The following is an 11,263-nucleotide window of genomic DNA, read 5'->3' on the forward strand; positions in this document are numbered from 1 at the left end:
CAGATTGTGGTTGTTGCATTGCTCTATCAACTGAAAAAGTAACACTCTCATCCTCTATACTTAGGGTCAGTTTCTTACCGAACACGTCTATCATTGCTTTAGCCGTGTTTAAGAATGGTCTTCCTAATATAAGAGGAACTTGAGAATCTTCTTCCATGTCCAAAACAACAAAATCTACTGGAAATACTAAAGTACCAACTTTAACTAGCATGTTCTCCATTATCCCTCTAGGATATTTTATTGATCTATCGGCTAGTTGTATGCTTATTCTTGTTGGTTTCAATTCTCCAAGGTCTAGTTTAGCGTATAGTGAATACGGCATTAGATTTATACTAGCACCTAAGTCTGCCAATGCTTCTATTGAACTAAGACTACCTAGAAAACATGGAATTGTGAAACTTCCTGGATCAGATAATTTTTCTGGTATCTTATTCAACAGTACTGCTGAACAATTAGCATTCATAGTAACAGCCGAGAGTTCTTCCATTTTCTTTCTATTCGTGATTAGATCTTTCAAGAATTTAGCATATCTTGGCATTCCTGAAATTACATCAATGAAAGGAAGATTTACATTTATCTGTTTAAACATATCCAAGAATTTGGATTGCTCGGCTTCAAGTTTTTCCTTCTTCATTTTACTCGGGTAAGGAAGTGGTGGTTGCTATGGTTTAACATAAGGTTTATCCTTAACTGTGTTATCTTCATTAACCTTTTCAACTACCGGTTCTTTTTCCTTATCTTGATCAGGTTGTGGTTCTTGTGGAGTAGGAATAGTTTCATCAGAAGTTACAGGTATTTCAGGTGGTTTAAGTGTTGTACCACTTCTTGTGGTAATAGCTTTAGCTGTTTCATTCCGGGGGTTAGCATTCGTATCACTAGGTAAACTTCCCGGTTTTCTTTCACCTATTAACCTTGCTAGGTTACTTACTTCTTGTTCCAGATTTTGAATAGAAGCTTGTTGATTTCTAAATGCTTGAGCATTTTGTTCATTGGTTTGTTTTTGAGATGTGAAAAACTGCGTTTGAGTTTCAACTAGCTTCGTCATCATATCTTCTAAATTTGGCTTTTTATCATCGGTTTGTTGTGGTGGTTTGTTTTGAAAATTCGGTCTTTGCTGATTATAAGTATTGTTGGATACTTGTTGATTGCTAGGACCTTGTTGGTTGTTGTATGGAATATTTCGGTTATAATTCTGGTTTTGATTGTAAATCGGTCTTGGCGGTTGATAATTATTCTGATAATTATTTCCAGGCCTTTGGTTTATGTATGAAATATTCTCTCTTTGTTCCATTGTTAATTCAATGCTGAGACAATCTTTTGTCAAATGTGGTCCTCCACACTGCTCACAACTAATTCGTATAGCATGAATATCTTTAGTCATCTTTTCCATTCGTCTCTCGAAAGCATCTATCTTTGCGGAAATGGAATCTAAGTCATGGCTAGAATCGGCTCTAGCTGCTTTAGATGATCTAATGATGTCTTTTTCTTGGTGCCACTCATGTGAGTGGGAAGCAGTATTATCAATAATTTTGTAAGCATCAGTTTCGGTTTTCTTCATAATCGAACCACCAGCTGCTATATCTATGTCTTTTCTTGTAGTGATGTCGCATCCTTGGTAGAATATTTGTACTATTTGACAGGTGTCTAAACCATGTTGCGGACATCCTCTTAACAACTTTCCATATCTTGTCCACGCCTCATATAGAGTTTCATTTGGCTTCTGTGTGAACGTAACAATTTCTGCTTGAAGTCTTACGGCTTTAGATGCAGGAAAGAATTGTTTAAGAAATTTGTCAATTAAAACGTCCCATGTATCAATCGCCCCTTCGGGTAATGATTCCAACCAATCTTTGGCTTCTCCCTTTAAAGTCCAGGGAAATAACATGAGATATATCTGTTCATCCTCCACTTCTCGTATTTTAAATAGTGTGCAGATCCTATTAAAGGTACGTAGATGTTCATTTGGATCTTCCTTCGGCGCACCACTAAATTGGCATTGATTAGTCACCATGTGTAGAATTTGTCCTTTGATTTCATAATCTGGCGCATTAATGTCTGGATGAGTAATTGCGTGACCTTGGCCAGTGCGTTTAGCTCTCATTCGGTCTTCCATACTTAAAGGTTCCAGATTCTCCATAATTGAATTTGTGGAATCGGTATCACTAGATGATTCTGATTTAATGGTTCGTTCCTCAACAATCTCTGTTTGAGTGATTTGTGGTTCCGGAGGAAAGTTTAGTGGTTCAGGATCTATGAACCGTTCCTGAATATTTTCTGGATTCTCAATTGTGAGGTTTGTTTCAAAAACTGGATTATCGGAAATTTGAACTGAAGTACTTGGTCGACTGGATGACGATTCTAAAGAAAAATCAACGGCGGTTATATTTGTTAAACGATGTCTTGATCTAGTTACAGGTGGTGAACGTCTTGCTCGGTGCATTCACTGAATATCCTATTAGTTTTTAAAAGGAAAGAAAAATTATAATAAGTTATCCAATCAATAGACTTTTCTGATTTTGCCCACGTTTCGAATAGCCAAAAGATGCAGCAGAGAGGCAGGATTCGTTTGGTCTCAATATAATTGAGGACTGTTTGGCTCCAATAACCCGGTCCACGTACAAATCCAACTATTACTACGAACCAGAAAATTTTGATGTCTATCAATTTAACCACTTAAAATAAATTTTCGTAATTTTAAGAAATTTAGATAAGAAGTAGAAAAAAAAAATTCTAAGTCCTAAAACTAGAATAGCGAGAAATAAGAGAGAAAAAGATTGCGCGTCGAAAAATGTCGAAAAAGAAAAAAAAATGGTTGAAAAATAAAAGGTGACGGAAAAATAAAAGAAACTTATAAAAACTTAAAAATACTTAACTAATTTAACCTTATTACTACAACTAACTTAAAATTATAATCGCAAATTGAAATTACTAATTGGAATGATAATTGATACATAGTAAAAGGTCTAAAAATATTAAAGCTTACAGGAAAAACTAAATTCCAAATGGAAATAACTTAAAAAGAAACTAAAACTTAAAAAGGGCGTCGCAAAATTCTAAAGCACCTAAATCTTAATTTTAAGGAAATAGCACTTAAGAGAGTTTACGGCAAAGCCTAAAAATCTAAAGTTAAAATAAAATTACGGCAAAAAAAACTAGACTAAAAACTAAGTACGAACGAAGAAAATATAAAAATTACGCTAAAACAATTAAAGGATACAAAAATATAAAAGTTATAAAAAGTTATAAAAATATTAGATTTTATAAAAATATTATTTTTATATTTTTCTTTTATAAAAGTATTAAGTAAATAAATAATAAAAGTAAACAAAAGTAAAAATAACTAAATAAATTAAAAACCTAATTATAATAATAATAATAGGTTTAGGGTTTAAATAATAATAATTAAATAATATCCGTAATTATTACGAAATTAGGGTTCAGATGTGGTCCTGTCAGACCCCTCATGCGACTCGCATGGGGTTTAGTTGAAATGCCATGCGACTCGCATGATGTTCGGATCCAGGCCAAAAGTTGGGCTGCTACAGTACCTTGGCCCGATTATTATTATTTTTTTTTTTTTTCTGTTTTATATTTAAAATATAAATGTATATATATAATTAAAATAAAACTTAATTTTTAAAACTAAAAATAAACTTAAAATACTTTATAATTTTGTAAAAAGAAAAACTTAAAAATATATTTAAAATACTTTTTTTTTTTTTTTCGATTTTAAATGCCCTTTTTTTTTTTATATCTTTTTAATTTTTAAACAAAAATATAAATTTTACAAAAACTAATTATAACTTAAAAATTAAAAATATGGCGTTTCGCTTCGGCGAATGTTCCCCGGCAGCGGCGCCAAAAATACTTGATGTCAAAGCAGAGGGGTATAAAATACTATTAAATTTTAGCAGAAAATACTATTAAATACGATACAATTTTACACAAGATATTTATTTATTTATAGAATGGATATACTTAAACCTTGCTACAACACTTATAGGCAGTGTACCTAATCGTACAGTAGTGTAGTTTTTAGTAAGTCCGGTTCGTTCCACAGGGAGATCTTTAAGCAAAGCTCAACGCTATATTAGTTTACTTTTATAAAAATACAAATATATATATAGGTAATATTATTATTATAAAGGGGGGTTTTTACCGTTTAATGACCGGCTTGTCGATTTTAAAACTTTAGTCGCAGTTAAAACCTAATGTAAAATATAAAATAAATACAAGACTTTAAATTAAAGCGTAAAGTAAATGACGATAATGAAATTGCGAATAATAAAAATGCGATAAAATAAAATTGCGATAATTAAAAGTACGGTAATTAAAAGTGCGATTAAATAAAATAACAATAAATAAAAGTGTGATAATTAGAAGTGCAATTAAATATAAAATAAAGGAAATTAAATATGAAATAAAAGAATTATGCTTATTTAAACTTCCGTAATCATGATGTTTGACGTGTTGATTTTAGTTTTATGCCCATGGGTTAATTGTCCTTTGTCCTGGATTATTCAATATGTCCGTCTGGTTTTTGTCCATAACAGTCCATCAGTCATAAATATAAATTGCAAGTGTCCTTGTCAAATTATTATTATACCCGAAGATAAATATTCCAACTAATTGGGGATTCGAATTGTAACAAGGTTTTAATACTTTGTTTAATGAATACACCAGGTTATCGACTGCGTGTAAACCAAGGTTTTACTACTTTGTTAACAATTACACCAATTACCCTTGAATGTAATTTCACCCCTGTTTTAATTATTCTAGTGGCTATTAATCCATTCCCGTGTCCGGTTAAATGAACGATTATTCGTACATATAAATACCCCGCCCATCGTGTCCGATCGAGTGTATATGGTAATTTATAGGGACGCCCAATTGTAAATCTTTATATTAACATTAACAAACTTTCATTTAGTTAAACAAATATAAAGCCCATTAATAGCCCATAGTCTAGTTTCCACAAGTGTCGTTCTTTTATCCAAACCCCAATTATGGTACAAAGCCCAATTACCCAATTTTAGTAATTAGCCCAACATCATGATTACTTCGTTTTAAACAAGCATAATAATAACTTAGCTACGAGACATTAATATAAAAAGGTTGAACATAACTTACAATGATTAAAAATAGCGTAGCGTTACACGGACAGAATTTCGACTTACACCCTTACAACATTCGCTAACATACCCTTATTATTAGAATTATAATTAAAATTAAAATATAAATTATAAATATAAATATAAATCGTATATATTGAGAGAGATATATTATGTGTTAAACTCGTCAGAAAACTGGCTTTTTATAGGACCTGACCAACAATCTCACACCATGCGACTCGCATGGTTTTGTGCTTCTGGCCATGCGAGTCGCATGGCCACCCTGGATTCAGCCAACTACTTTTGTTTTCTTCTTGCCGACGTAATATAATAATAATAATATATATAATATATAATTATATATAATTATATATATATTATATTATATTCTTGTGCATAGTAGACTAGATATTTTTGGTCCGTTGCGTCGGGCGTTTCTTCTTGGCTCAGGTCCCGGTTCCGGATTTTCGGACGTCCTCGCGTATTATTTTAAATCGCGTACTTTGCGTCTTGTAACTTGTACTCTTGTCATTTTGAGACGTTCCTCATCAATATTTTGAACCTTTTTAGTTGTATCTTGTACTTTTTAGCTCTTTGGACCTTTTTGTCTACAATTTGTCGAATCTGCCTTTTGTCTTCACTTTTAATATTTAAACGAATATCTCTTGTAAATAGAACAATTGCAACTAAAAGCTTGTCTTTCTTGAGGAATAATGCTATGAAATATATAATACTTGATGTCAAAGCAGAGGGGTATAAAATACTATTAAATTTTAGCAGAAAATACTATTAAATACGATACAATTTTACACAAGATATTTATTTATTTATAGAATGGATATACTTAAACCTTGCTACAACACTTATAGGCAGTGTACCTAATCGTACAGTAGTGTAGTTTTTAGTAAGTCCGGTTCGTTCCACAGGGAGATCTTTAAGCAAAGCTCAACGCTATATTAGTTTACTTTTATAAAAATACAAATATATATATAGGTAATATTATTATTATAAAGGGGGGTTTTTACCGTTTAATGACCGGCTTGTCGATTTTAAAACTTTAGTCGCAGTTAAAACCTAATGTAAAATATAAAATAAATACAAGACTTTAAATTAAAGCGTAAAGTAAATGACGATAATGAAATTGCGAATAATAAAAATGCGATAAAATAAAATTGCGATAATTAAAAGTACGGTAATTAAAAGTGCGATTAAATAAAATAACAATAAATAAAAGTGTGATAATTAGAAGTGCAATTAAATATAAAATAAAGGAAATTAAATATGAAATAAAAGAATTATGCTTATTTAAACTTCCGTAATCATGATGTTTGACGTGTTGATTTTAGTTTTATGCCCATGGGTTAATTGTCCTTTGTCCTGGATTATTCAATATGTCCGTCTGGTTTTTGTCCATAACAGTCCATCAGTCATAAATATAAATTGCAAGTGTCCTTGTCAAATTATTATTATACCCGAAGATAAATATTCCAACTAATTGGGGATTCGAATTGTAACAAGGTTTTAATACTTTGTTTAATGAATACACCAGGTTATCGACTGCGTGTAAACCAAGGTTTTACTACTTTGTTAACAATTACACCAATTACCCTTGAATGTAATTTCACCCCTGTTTTAATTATTCTAGTGGCTATTAATCCATTCCCGTGTCCGGTTAAATGAACGATTATTCGTACATATAAATACCCCGCCCATCGTGTCCGATCGAGTGTATATGGTAATTTATAGGGACGCCCAATTGTAAATCTTTATATTAACATTAACAAACTTTCATTTAGTTAAACAAATATAAAGCCCATTAATAGCCCATAGTCTAGTTTCCACAAGTGTCGTTCTTTTATCCAAACCCCAATTATGGTACAAAGCCCAATTACCCAATTTTAGTAATTAGCCCAACATCATGATTACTTCGTTTTAAACAAGCATAATAATAACTTAGCTACGAGACATTAATATAAAAAGGTTGAACATAACTTACAATGATTAAAAATAGCGTAGCGTTACACGGACAGAATTTCGACTTACACCCTTACAACATTCGCTAACATACCCTTATTATTAGAATTATAATTAAAATTAAAATATAAATTATAAATATAAATATAAATCGTATATATTGAGAGAGATATATTATGTGTTAAACTCGTCAGAAAACTGGCTTTTTATAGGACCTGACCAACAATCTCACACCATGCGACTCGCATGGTTTTGTGCTTCTGGCCATGCGAGTCGCATGGCCACCCTGGATTCAGCCAACTACTTTTGTTTTCTTCTTGCCGACGTAATATAATAATAATAATATATATAATATATAATTATATATAATTATATATATATTATATTATATTCTTGTGCATAGTAGACTAGATATTTTTGGTCCGTTGCGTCGGGCGTTTCTTCTTGGCTCAGGTCCCGGTTCCGGATTTTCGGACGTCCTCGCGTATTATTTTAAATCGCGTACTTTGCGTCTTGTAACTTGTACTCTTGTCATTTTGAGACGTTCCTCATCAATATTTTGAACCTTTTTAGTTGTATCTTGTACTTTTTAGCTCTTTGGACCTTTTTGTCTACAATTTGTCGAATCTGCCTTTTGTCTTCACTTTTAATATTTAAACGAATATCTCTTGTAAATAGAACAATTGCAACTAAAAGCTTGTCTTTCTTGAGGAATAATGCTATGAAATATATGTTCGTTTTTAGCATTATCAATAATATCATACAAGCATGGACTCCAAATCTTGTCCTTATTTTAGTATGCAATAGCGGAAGCTCTTAATAATCACCTGAGAATAAACATGCTTAAAACGTTAACAAAAATGTTGGTGAGTTATATATTTAACCTATATATTATCAAATCATAATAATAGACCACAAGATTTCATATTTCAATATACATCCCATACATAGAGATAAAAATCATTTATATGGTGAACACCTGGTAACCGACATTAACAAGATTCATATAAGAATATCCCCTATCATTCCGGAAAATCCTTCGGACATGATAAAAACGAATTCGAAGTACTAAAGCATCCGGTACTTTGGATGGGGTTCGTTAGGCCCAATAGATATATCTTTAGGATTCGCGTCAATTAGTAGATCGGTTTACTAATTCTTAGGTTACCAAGCAAAAGGGGCATATTCGGCTTCGATCATTCACCCATATAATGTAGTTTCATTTACTTGTGTCTATTTCGTAAAACATTTATAAAACTGCATGTATTCTCATCCCAAAATATTAGATTTTAAAAGTGGGACTATAACTCACTTTCACAGATTTTTACTTCGTCGAGAAGTAAGACTTGGCCACTGGTCGATTCATGAACCTATAACAAATATGTACATATATATCAAAGTATGTTCAAGTAATATTTACAACACTTTTAATACATTTTAATGTTTTAAGTTTATTAAGTCAGCTGTCCTCGTTAGTAACCTACAACTGGTTGTCCATAGTTAGATGTACAGAAATAAATCAATATATATTATCTTGAATCAATCCACGACCCAGTGTATACACGTCTCAGGCTAGATCATAACTCAAATTATATATATTTTTGGAATCAACCTCAACCCTGTATAGCTAACTCCAACATTACTGCATATAGAGTGTCTATGGTTGTTCCAAATAATATATATATACATGGGTCGATATGATATGTCAAAACATTTGCATACGTGTCTATGGTATCCCAAGATTACACAATATATTAGAATACATATATAATACAATATAATTTAGCTAGGATATGATTTGTATAGAATTGTTACAATATTTCCCGTAGCTACAACAATCAAAAAATATCCAATCTTGTTTTACCCATAACTTCTTCGTTTTAAATCCGTTTTGAGTGAATCAAATTGCTATGGTTTCATATTGAACTCTATTTTATGAATATAAACAGAAAAGCATAGGTTTATAGTTAGAAATATAAGTTACAAGTCATTTTTGTAAGAGGAGTCATTTCAGTCGAAAGAACGACGTCTTGATGACCATTTTGAAAAACATAATTCCACTTTGAGTTTAACCATGATTTTTGGATATAGTTTCATGTTCATAAGAAAAATAATTTTCCTAGAATAACAACTTTTAGATCAAAGTTTATCATAGTTTTTAATTATCAAACCCATAACAGCCCGCGGTGTTACTACGACGGCGTATGTCCGGTTTTACGGTGTTTTTCGTGTTTCCAGGTTTTAAATCATTAAGTTAGCATATCATATAGATATAGAACATGTGTTTAGTTGATTTTAAAAGTCAAGTTAGAAGGATTAACTTTTGTTTGCGAACAAGTTTAGAATTAACTAAACTATGTTCTAGTGATTTCAAGTTTAAACCTTCGAATAAGGTAGTTTTATATATATGAATCGAATGATGTTATGAACATCATTACTACCTCTGGTTTTGTGGATAAACCTACTGTAAATGAGAAAAGTAGATCTAGCTTCAAAGGATCCTTGGATGGCTTGAAAGTTCTTGAAGCAGAATCATGACATGAAAACAAGTTCAAGTAAGATTTCCACTCGAAATAAGATTGTTATAGTTATAGAAATTGAATCAAAGTTTGAATATGAGTATTACCTTGTATTAGAAGTATATCTTACTGTAAATAAGAAAGATTTCTTGAGGTTGGATGATCACTTTACAAGATTGGAAGTAAGCTAGCAAACTTGGAAGTATTCTTGATTTTATGAAACTAGAACATATAGAATTTATGAAGAACGCTTAGAACTTGAAGATAGAACTTGAGAGAGATAAATTAGATGAAGAAAATTGAAGAATGAAAGTGTTTGTAGGTGTTTTTGGTCGTTGGTATATGGATTAGATATAAAGGATGTGTAATTTTGTTTACATGTAAATAAGTCATGAATGATTACTAATATTTTTGTAATTTTATGAGATATTTTATGCTAGTTTCCAAATGATGGTTCCCACATGTGTTAGGTGACTCACATGGGCTGCTAAGAGCTAATAATTGGAGTGTATATACCAATAGTACATACATCTAAAAGGTGTGTATTGTACGAGTACGAATACGGGTGCATACGAGTAGAATTGTTGATGAAACTGAACGAGGATGTAATTGTAAGCATTTTTGTTAAGTAGATGTATTTTGATAAGTGTCTTGAAGTCTTTAAAAGGTGTATGAATACATATTAAAACACTACATGTATATACATTTTAACTGAGTCGTTAAGTCATCGTTAGTCGTTACATGTATATGTTGTTTTGAAACCTTTAGGTTAACGATCTTGTTAAATATTGTTAACCCATTGTTTATTATATCTAAAGAGATGTTAAATTATTACATTATCATGATATTATGATATATTAATATATCTTAGTATGTTATCTATACAGTTAAATGTTGTTACAACTATAATCGTTACATATATGTCTCGTTTCGAAATCATTAAGTTAGTAGTCTTGTTTTTACATATGTAGTTCATTGTTAATACACTTAATGACATGTTTACTTATCATAATATCATGTTAACTATATATATAATCATATATATGTCATCATATAGTTTTTACAAGTTTTAACGTTCGTGAATCACCGGTCAACTTGGGTGGTCAATTGTCTATATGAAACCTATTTCAATTAATCACGTCTTAACAAGTTTGATTGCTTAACATGTTGGAAACACTTAATCACGTAAATAACAATTTCATTTAATATATATAAACATGGAAAAATTTGGGTCACTATACAAACAATCTCACCAACGGTAGCTAATGCAATCAAAATGCAAAACAGTCTCACCGATGGTAGCTAATGCAATCTTTATAGAAATCGAACCATTGAATCCAGATAATTCTGTCACAGAATGTAGTTCATGTACTTGTGTCTATTTTGTCAAACATTTATAAAAACATTTCATGTATTCCCATTCCAAAAATATAGATTGCAAAAGCATTTAATAAAACAGCTATAAAAACAGCGCATGTATTCTCAATCCCAAAAATGTAAAGAGTAAAAGGGAATCAAATGAACTCACAATACTGTATTTCGTAGTAAAAATACATATGACGTCATTAAACAAGTGCAAGGTTGACCTCGGATTCACGAACCTACATTAAGTATATATATTTATATGTTGGTCAATATATGTCTAACAATTAAGGTCAA

Source organism: Rutidosis leptorrhynchoides, chromosome 5 (assembly GCF_046630445.1).
Source record: "Rutidosis leptorrhynchoides isolate AG116_Rl617_1_P2 chromosome 5, CSIRO_AGI_Rlap_v1, whole genome shotgun sequence".
NCBI classification, from domain to species: Eukaryota; Viridiplantae; Streptophyta; class Magnoliopsida; order Asterales; family Asteraceae; genus Rutidosis; species Rutidosis leptorrhynchoides.